Source organism: Bos javanicus, chromosome 4, assembly GCF_032452875.1.
Source record: "Bos javanicus breed banteng chromosome 4, ARS-OSU_banteng_1.0, whole genome shotgun sequence".
In the NCBI taxonomy this organism is placed as follows: domain Eukaryota; kingdom Metazoa; phylum Chordata; class Mammalia; order Artiodactyla; family Bovidae; genus Bos; species Bos javanicus.
The window spans coordinates 118992237-119003112 of record NC_083871.1 but is presented as its reverse complement, the minus strand read 5'-3'; positions in this window follow the sequence as shown (position 1 = coordinate 119003112).

Here is a 10876-nt window from a genome sequence, read left to right as displayed (position 1 = left end):
TGTGGAAAACTGTTTGCAGGGGCCTCAAAAAAAAAACACCCCAAGAACAATAAAAGCCTAGAATTACCATATGACCCAGAAACCCTACTTCCGGGTGTGTATCCAAAAGAATTGAAAAGGATCTGGAAGAGATATTTGCACACCCATGTTCACTGTAACGTCACAATAACCACGAGGTGGAAGTCACCTAAGTGTCAACAGATGAACAGATAAGAAAATGGGAGCCACATATAAATGGTGGAATAGTGTTCAGCCTTTAAAAAGAAGGAATTCTGACACCTGTTACAACAGGGATAAACACTGAGGACATAATAGTGAAACAAGTGAGAGTGAAGTCGCTCAGTCGTGTCCGACTCTTCGAGACCCTGTGGACTGTGGCCCACCAGGCTCCTCCGTCCATGGGATTTGCCAGGCAAGAGTGCTGGAGTGGGGTGCCATTGCCTTCTCCGAATAGTGAAATAAGCCAGTCACAAAGAGACAAATACTCTAATTTGTACACAGTTCTACTTATATGACTTCCCCTGGTGGCTCAGATGGTAAAGCGTCTGTCTACAATGCGGGAGACCTGGGTTCAAGCCCTGGGTTGGGAAGATCCCCTGGAGAAGGAAATGGCACCCCACTCCAGTTCTATTGCCTGGAAAATCCCATGGACGGAGGAGCCTGGTAGGCTACAGTCTATGGGGTCGCAGAGAGTCGGACACGACTGAGCGACTTCACGTTCACTACTTATGTGTGTGTGTGCTCAGTCGTGTCCGACTCTCTGTGACCTTGTGGACTGTAGCCCGCCAGGCTTCCTCGTCAGTGGGATTCTCCTGGCCAGAACACTGGAGGGGGTTGCCATTTCCTCCCCGAGGAGATCATCCTGACCCAGGGATTGAACCCAGGTCTCCTGCATCTCCTGCATGGTCAGGTGGATTCTTTACCACTGCGCCACCTGGGAAGTCCATTCTACTTATATGTGGGATCTCAAATAGTCAAATTCTTAAGTGACAGAACATAGAAAGGAGGTTGTCAGGGGCTGGGGGCGAGAGAAAGAGGAGGATGTTCAGTTTTGCAAGATGAAAAAATTCTAGGGCTCTGTTGCACAGTATGTGTATAGTTAATGCTACTTACCAGACCCTTCCGTGGCTAGGATCATCAGAGGATAGGCCTCCTTCCCCTCCTCGCTCATCCCTCCCTCCCCCTCCTCCCCTCCCTCCTCCTCCTCCTCTTCTCCCCACACCACCCCGCCCCGCACCCCCCCTCCATCGCTCCTCCGGAAAGGGCTCGCTTGCTGTAGAACACCGGGATCCTGGGAAGGCTGAGGAAGGGAGCCCCGGCCCCCCAGGACCAGAGCGGCCCTGGCCCCTCTCCCGCCACCCCCTCTTGGTGTGGGGAGCCTGGTGCGCCCCAGGCCGGTTCCGCCGGCAACCAGGTTTGCGTCCTCCTCTGTGCCCCCACCTCGCCCCCCGCAGACCCGGGGCAGGGGACCGCGCTTCGGGGGTGGGGCTTATGCGGGGAGGAGCCCGGGGGTGCAGCGCCGGGTGTGGGAGACGTGTGGGGGGGTCTCTACCTGTGGGACGCGGGCGCCCCCCACCCGTATCAAAGTCCTGCGGTGCCTGGTGTCTCCCTCAATAAAACTAATCCTTTCGGAGGTGTGACTCAGCCCAGATCGCCGCAGTGTTCCAGACTGCAGGCAAATATGTTTTTCAGATTTGGTTTTTATGGTCGGATTAAAGTTTATTTTCCATAATAGGGCACCTAATAAAACTCATAAAGCTGGGTCGGGGCTCCAGCTGGTGGCCTCGTTTAACACTTTCACTTCGTAAATCACTTTACGACGTGCCAGGTGTGTCCCCAACGAGAACCAGCCTGCGACCCCCGGACCCCCGCCCCCGCGCCCCGTCCGGCGCAGCCCTCGGGGTTCGGGCCGGGCGGGCCAGCCATCGAGGGTCCGCGCCCCGGTCCCTCCCCTCCTGCACCCCGAGAGGCGGCGGGGGACCCCCAAGCAGGCGGGGGGTCGGGGCGGGAGGCGGAGGGGGCCCCCGCGCGCGCGCCCCGCCCGCCGGCCCCGCGCCGACCCTGCATTCCACGACCGCGCACCTGGCCGCCCCGAGAGTACACAAGGTGCCGGACAATGCGCGGCTCCCCGGCCATTGTCCGCGGCGCTGGGCGGGACAAAGGTGCCCCCCGGCCGGCGGCCGCGGCGAGGGGCGGCGGCGCGGTTTACCCAGCTGGGGGCGGAACAAAGGGCCGCCGCCTTATCGCCGCCAGGCCGGTGGGGGGGACCGCGGGCCGGGCGGGGCGCGGGGTCAGCCCGGGGGCGCGGGGAGGGCCGCCCGAGGGGTGGCCGCGCCCCCTCGCGGAGCCCCTGCAGCCCGCGGGGGGCTCGGGAAGGGGCGGCCTAGGCGCCCCACGGGGACCCCGGGGCTGGAAGAAAAGCAGGCTCGTCTAGGGGCGGGGTTGGTGCTCCGAGTCTGCAAAGATGCTGGTGGTTTTTGAGTGGGATCACCTTACGACGCAGAGCCGTGGTTCCAAGCACAGGTTTTCTTCTGTGCTGAAACAGCACCTTGGAAAATGATACACAGAAAGAGTTAGAATCGCCCTGGCTCAGGCGTCTGCGAGGAGAGAAGGGCCCGCTTTCCCGTGTCCAATTTGGGGGACCCAGAGGGGTTTTCTGGGGCCAGTCCTCCTAAGGAGACACCCGTGCCAAAGGTTCTTAAGGGAGACACCAGTGCCTGAAGCTTGCAGTTGAGTTTTTAAATAGCTAAATCTGTAAAGGAAAGGTACCGTGTGTGTGTGTGTGTGTGTGTGTGTGTGTGTGTGTTTTACCCTGGGTCTGCTTTCCTGCTTTGTACCTTTCGCCACCCTTGTTCATTTATCCTGGTGATTAATTTATTGGGGATGGGGGAAACTGTCAGATTCCCACAAGCCCTGGGATCAGGCACCTGTGTGACACCGCAGCCTTTTCACCTACAAGAGATACTAGCCAGCCCAGAAAATCCATCAACCACCCAGTCGTTTGGCAGATTTAGAACAGCTGCTCTTCTAGACATGGTTCTGAGCACCAGGGTGGGTGCATGGGTGAGTGGAAGGCAAAAGTCTCCACGGTCCTCGAGTTACACAGTGGGAGGGGGGACGAGACTGATGCTCACTGTCCTCGAGTTACACAGTGGGGAGGGGGGACGAGACTGACGCTCACTAAACTGGTGCAGCACGTAGTGTGAGCGGTGTGTGAACCCGGAAGGTGAGGTGTCAGGTAAAAAGTGATCCTGCTAAGGCACTTCAGTCGTGTCCGACTCCGTGCAACCCCACAGACGGCAGCCCACCAGGCTCCCCGTCCCTGGGATTCTCCAGGCAAGAACACTGGAGTGGGTTGCCATTTCCTTCTCCGATGCAGGAAAGTGAAAAGTGAAAGTGAAGTCTCTCAGTCGTGTCCAACCCTCAGCAACCCCATGGACTGCAGCCTACCAGGCTCCCCCGTCCCTGGGATTCTCCAGGCAAGAACACTGGAGTGGGTGATGAGGGAGGTCCAAAGCCCCCATCACCTGAGATGCAGGACTCATCTTCTCCTGCACTGTGGGAAAGTGAGGACGTGCGCTGTAGCTCAGGCTGCCTGCCTGTGAGAGAATTAGAGACCTTTAAGAACCATACAGGGTACTTATCCCAGGTCCAAGCCATCAGATACTCACTTCTTGATTTAAAGTGTTTGTAGCCCTGATGGGGGAGTCAGTCCAGAAAACAGAGGTGCGTGTGTGCGTGGTGGAAGTGGGAGTTTGGAGACAGGAATAGGTTTCAGATATGTTTTCCTCCGTTTTTTGTTTTCCACTGAGATGTAATCGACTTAAACCATGGTATTAGTTTTAGGTGTATAGTGATTTCTTAAGTAATTCAGGCCTTTAAGACCACTCTGGAAAATAGAAGAGAAAGCCACAGTTTTCACGTAAAAGGTTCACTGATAATTTTAGGGAGTCTGACCCCAGACACAGAAGCTTCCAGACCCCTGGGAGCAGGACGAGGTCTGGCGTCCCCCTTCACGGAGACGCCTGTGCACTGCCGGGAAGCTGGAGGCAGGCCCTTCAGACCCAGCACGCCCTGCCTGCAGGAGCCGTTCGAGCAGCAGAACTCGCGACTCCCTCGCTCACCGTGGACGTGGAAGCCTGTGCATGCTTCCAACCAGGATGCAGGCCTGTCACCGTCCCCGCAGTGTTCTGTGCCCAGAGGGCCCTGTGCCCCCATCTGTAGGAGGAGGACTGGGTCGTCCCCATCTCAAAGGAAGAGAGAAGACTTCAACAGCTGAACCCGCACCAGGCTGCACCTGCAGGCTCACGGGACAGTTACACAAACCCCCGTGGGATGCAGAACCAGTCCTCGAGATTCACTGAGGATCCTCGGGGTTGCAGTTCAAGGCTGGTCCAGGGAAAGGCCGTGGTGGGTGGGGTGTGGGCTGGGGAGGAAGTCTCAGGGATTCCAGGGACTCGGGAAGCCAGGCTGAGAGCCAGGAGGCAGAGGTGCAGGCGACACCTGGGCACTTAGCAGCTGGGCGGCCTTGGGCAGGGGCGTGACCTCTCTGTGCCCGAGCGCCTCGCTTGGGAGAGTGGCAGCGCCCGTCTCCTGGGGCAGCTGTGGAGAAGGGCATGCACTGTGAGGAGGGGCCAGAGGAGGCTCCCCATGTCAGCCCCCCAAGCCTGCACCCTCTCCCCGCTTTCTACTCACTGCCCTGCTGGGCTGGTCGGCCAGGTGTCACGTGGACCCAGGGCCACTGTGTCCACACCACGGGATCATTCTCTTGGGGACTCCAGCCGAACGGAGAGATGGACAAACAGAGAAGGAGAAAGCGTGTGAGCTGATGGCCACCTGGGAACCTGCCTCTCTGGGCAGCCCAAGCCCTGAGCTTCCTTTGGTCCAGTGGGCATGTGCAGATGGGACGTGCCAGGGCCTTGAAAAGGGCTTGTCCACCCGCTACCCTGGAGGGGCAGGGGCCAGCCGGCTGGACTCAAGCGACATGCAGGGCGACCGCAGGCCTGGGAGGGAGCCCCGAGTCCCACCTGAACCGTCGACCCAGAGACGAGCTGAAGGCGGCTGCTGCAGGTCGCTGCGTCCGGGGCAGCCTGTCACCCGGGAGAAGCTGTCTGAGCTGCGGCTGCACGGACGCCGGGGTGAGCTCTGGCCTACTGATGGCTTCTGGACCCCTGATGGAGGTAGTATTTGTGGAGTAACTCTCATCTGCTGACTCGGAGCCAGTCTGGATGGAGGACGGAGAACTGCAAAGCCGGGCTGTCCCTGCCGTGGGCCTCAGGGCGGAGCAGGCTGTGGCAGGAAGCCCAGGTGGGTCCCCAGGAGTGGGCAGCTCCCTGGAGGTGTCCACACAGCCCACGCTAGTCGGTGACCGTGGGGTCCTCATTCTCAGCGCTGTGCGCACCCCCCGCGGCCCGTGGGCTGCCAGAATGCAGGGGCAGAGTCAGCGTTCATCAGTTAGGATCGCGGTGGGGGGGGGGTCCCCAGGGGCAGGAGAGCCCGAGGGACAGAAGTTCACTCTGTCTCCTTCCACCTGGGCACCCGGAGCTGGGCTGGTGGCCCTGGGACCCCCAGGTGCCCAGGCCCTTTATCACGTGGCTCTCCCTCTGTGGTTCAAGATGGGGCTCGGGAATCCTGGCCAGCCAGATGGAGGGCGGTGTGCGTCCTTCCTGGGGATGAGAGTGTGGCCCCTTCTTTCCCTCCCCTCTGGTGAGAAGTCTCTCTGTTTTAATTTGGCTGCGCTGCACGGCTTGCAGGATCTCAGCTCCCTGACCAGGGATTGAACCGGGGCTGTGGCAGTGAAAGCCCCTCATCCGAACCACGAGGCCCCCAGGAACCTCCCCGGTGAGAAGGCCTGATGCCCCCACACTGAGCTTTGCCTGCGGTCAGGAAGTCTTGATTTCCATCTGTGCACAGGCCTGCGTTTCGGTTGTGTGTGTGCGTGTGTCCAGTCGCATCACAGCATTGTGTTCCCCACTTCTCACCCCAGCCTAACTCTGTCCTGCTTAAACACCAGCCTCCCCAGCCCCCCACCCGGGAACATGTGCTCTGCCGTCCAGCTCTGAGAGTCTGCCTGGTCTGTTGAATGAGTAGGTTGTGTTCCTTTCAGACACTTCCCACAGCATCCCCTGTAGGTCTGAGCACGTCGAGGGGCTCCAGTGAGTGAGTTTTCCCGTGTCTCCTCCCCGGTGTTTGAGCCAAGGGCTCCGGGTCACATCTGTGCTCCATCTCATCCTCCCGGTGCAGACCCTGAGGCTGAAGCCACCCTGGACACCACGCAGGGCCTGCCCCAGTGCCGCGGCTTCCGCCATCGCCCCTGTGTCTGAGGGCCTCCCCACCGGCTGCCCCATCTGCTCTGTGCCCAAGAGTCCAGGGGCAACAGCTGGTGGCCCGGGTCAGGAGCCCGGCAAGCAGACTCCTGTGCACCAAGGGTTCCTGAGGCCTGACCGACCGGCCGTCATGGGCACCAGTACACGCTGCTGCCCGGGACACCCCCAGGAGCCCAAGGGCGGGGCAGCCAACAGAGCAGCGGTCAGGAGGCAGTGGGGTCAGGAGGCCCCATCTTGAACCACAGAGGGAGAGCCTCGCTTTGAAAGGTAGAGCCAGTGCCCCCACGACGTGAGTCCTCCACTGCATAGCACCGGGAGCTATGCTCAGCAGAACCTGAATATACATATATACTCATACACACACTTATGCTCAGCAGTATATGATAACCTACAAGGAAAAGAACCTGAATATACATATATACACACATATACATGCATGTATGCTCAGTAGTATTCATGTTATGGGCTCCCTGGTGGCTCAGTCAGTAAAGAATTTGCCTGCAATGCGGGAGACCTCGGTTCTATCTCTGGGTTGAGAAGATCCCCTGGAGAAGGGAAAGGCTACCCACTCCAGTATTCTTGCCTGGAGAATCCCATGGACAGAGGAGCCTGGTGGGCTATAGTCCTTGGGGTCACAAAGAGTCGGACACAACTGAGCAACTTAGCACAGCACACATGCTCAGTATTATGTGATAACCTACAAGGGAAAAGAACCTGAATATACATATATATAAATGTATACACACACACATATACACATGCACACACGCACACACATATATACACATGCACACACACACATACACATGCACAGACATATATACACACATATACAAACACACACATATACACATGCACACACACACATATGAACACACACACATATACACATGCACACACATATACACACATGCACACACATACACACACATATATACACACACGCACACACATATATACACATGCACACACACACATACACATGCACAGACATATATACACACATATACAAACACACACATATACACATGCACACACACATGCACACACACATACACATGCACACACATATATGAACACATATACACACGCACACATATATACACATGCACACACACACATACACACGCACACACATACACATACATATACATATATAATATACACATGCACATATACACACATAAGCACACACATACACACATATACACAAATACGCACATATACACGCACATATACACACGCACACACATACACACACACATATAGATACGCATGTGTAAGTGAAGCTGTGCTCACGTCCAAAGCTTACATGATATTGCAAATCAATTCTACTTCAATAAAGAGTTTTTAAGGAAGTCCTCTGCTACATTTAAAACCAGCAATATTGGCGTGCTCCGTAGCTCTCAGAAGTCTTCCCACTACCTTGACATATTTCCTGTTCCTATTTTCACAGGTAAAGGAGACACCTGAATCGTCGTCACACACTGCATTCTTGGCAGCTCTTCAGAACTGCTTAGAATAGCCCCAGGTTTTCCCAGAAGCACCAGGGCTGTCGTGACCCCCTGGGTCTCCTCCCAGCAGCGCCCTCCCTGCGGGTGGTCTGCCCCCCGGGGGCCGTGGAGCCGTCCCGGGGCCCCCACACTGAGGCCTCCCCTATCTTCGTAAAACAAGGTGATTCGCTTTTAATGACTGCCGGTGTTTCCTTTCCCAGTTCTGTTTGAGCAGATAGTGTGCGGGGCGGTCCCAGCGGGGTTAAACCACTGTGACCTTCATAATCAGGGAACAGAAACAAATTGTGTTTACTCACATATGTGACCCAGTCTCTGGTGCCCAGATGCCCCCTAATCACAGGTGCTGTGATAATATGTTGCTTTTATCAGGCCTCTCACTCACAGGTAACAAAGTACTTTATTATCCCACCCAGCAGGGACAGGGCCCATGGTCACATGGTGTCCGTGGCCTGAGGCACAAGCGGTCTCCCTGCCAGTGGCCCCGCCTGGCCCCCCAAGCCTGGAGATGGGGGTGGCAGGAGGCGGAGGGAGCAGAGCCCCCGCGGGTCCCCTCTGGGATCTCGACAGGCACTGTTGGCCGCTGCTTTCAGGAGCCACGTCCACGGCCCCGGCCCCGCTGGGCTGGACTGACCTCAGTGAGAGGTGTGACTAGCTCACCACAGACCCCCATCCGTGTTGTTTCTCTGCCCACTCACTTCCCAGGGCTGGGCCAGAAGCCGGCACGGAAGCTCGGCAGGGAGGTGGCTGGAGCCCACTGGTTGTCGGGGAGAAAGTGGAGGCCTGTGCCGGCCTGGCAGACCCGGACCCGGTCTCCTCCAGGCCTGAGTGGCCCGGCCTCCAGGTGGGCAGGTCAAGCCCCAGACGCGGGGCGACTGGACGGGGACATGGAGCACAGCTCCACCTCGGCCTGGTCTTGCGCGCACGGCCCGTGGCTCGCGAGCACAGGGGCGGCGGGCCTCGCTCCCGCTGCCATGGCCGTGCTGTGCGGACAGACAAGGCGCAGGAGCAGATGGCCAGCCCAGCCCCGGGGTCTGCCCAGTGTTTCCCGCTTCTCTGTTTCAAGGCTCTGGGGGGTGTTCGTGGTGGGGCTGGCACAGCCCTGTTCCAGGGCAGACCCGGGGCAGGCCGCCTCGGCCTGGGCAGCTTTAGTGAGCCCTACAGTCACTAAGGTAGTATGCGGACTCTGGCTGGCTCATCAAATCTGATTAAGAAAACAGGTTTAAAAAACAAAAATACTCATTGTCCGTCTAAGTCAAAGAGCGTACTGGTGCTCACGACCACTGCCTGCGTCTCTTACCTGCTAACCTGGGACCAGACTGAAAAGTACTTCCTCCCCCAGGGAAAAGTTCGAGGGCAAGGATAAAGTAAATCGCAAATAATCACGTTGTATTTCTGATGAGTTACATAAGCGGGGTCTCTGCCCCAGGCGTGTGGACTGGCTTTTCTGCACACAGTAAGCCCAGGAGAAGCACTTGGGGAGGCTGGGCTTCTGATAATCACGCCCTCGGGCACACCTGCTCGCAGTTGGCTCTTGGGAGGAAGTCGGAGCTCTGGCTGCCGGGTGCAGTTAAGTAATGATCCTAACAGCACTCGGGAGGCCTGCCCCCGGTTTCGGATGTGTGGTGCTGGCACTCCGCAGGCGGACTTGGAGCCGGGCCGGCCCCCAGCACCTGGGTTTCCTCTTGCGCTTTTCTGTGAGTCTTGTTTTACTCTCATTAAGGATAGTTTCCCAGAGATAGTAACAATGTCCTGAATAAGCCAAAGGTATTTAAGAATTATAAAGTAGATTCAGATGGCAAATTGGGGATTGAGGAAGCAGAATGCCCTTAGACACACCCCCTCCCCAATGTGCGCTTTGGGGAGAAGCAACCACAGGGACACTCCAGCCTCAGACGACGAGCAGGCGCCTCCTCTGTCCAGGTGAGAGGCTCCCTGGGGACTGACTGACCCACGAACACAGCACCAGGCCCCCTGAAGGACGCAGGGCTCCTCATCTTAGGCCATAAAATCTCCTTCTCCTGCAAGGTAGACGTGCCCGCCCTCCTGCAAGGTCAGGCTGTCCGCGGAACTGATAAGCACGGCTTCTTTGGTCAAGTTACTGATGCAGACTTGGGAGGGTGGCGGAGAGGGAAGCCGAGTGTGGGGATGGACCACATGTCCCTGCTGGGGACCCTCGGGGCCCGTCCGTGGGGCCACTGGACGGTAGCAGGTCCCGCTTCCCAGCGCTGCTTGTCTGAGAGCAGCCCCCACTGAGCTCTTGGGGTGACCGACCAGGACAGCTGGCCACGCTGCCTGTTCTCCTAAGTGGGCAGTGATTCAGGGTCTGTGAGAAGAGAAACAAGAAGAGCATGGAGTGACTTCGTGGCTAGTGAACCATCCTGAGGCTCAGAGAAATTACTGCTGCCATTCCGGGCACTCACAGACCTACCTGAGCAACTAGAGAACACAGATGGCAAAGCGGCTTCACAGAAGGGGCGGCCGCGCTGCAGGCGGGGATGGCTGGCCTGAGCCGGCCAGGCCTGACGCGCTTCATCCCTTCTGCACTTCGTGCCTGAGCAGCTGGCAAGCTACCGGAGCGTCACCGTCGCTGAGGCGAGATGGGACTGCTCAGGGGTCATGCCATGAAGCCTGCTGATGAGGGAGTTGGAAACTGAACCCTAGACCTGGGCTTACAGAGCTGGGTTCCCTCCAGCTGGCAGGATCTCCCCCGACAGGCAGGGGACCCCCGCCCGCCCGACCTGAGGCTCTGGCGGGAACACATCTTCTGTGCTCGCCGCAGCCAGCGACGGCGTCTCGAGACTGCCATTCACCACTTCAGTGCTCTTGAGATGGGTGGAGTCTGAGCTTTCCCGGGAAAAGCAGAGGAGTATAGAGGCTCATTTTTCAAGAATGCGAGCTAGTCATGTAGGAGGGATGACGGAGTTAGAAAGTGACCAACTTGCCATAAGTGATCCTGGCAAGCATCACTGACACGGGCCTGACCCACTAGGCAAACATGTTGGTGGGGAACAGGAAATTCACATTTTGCTGCACTCC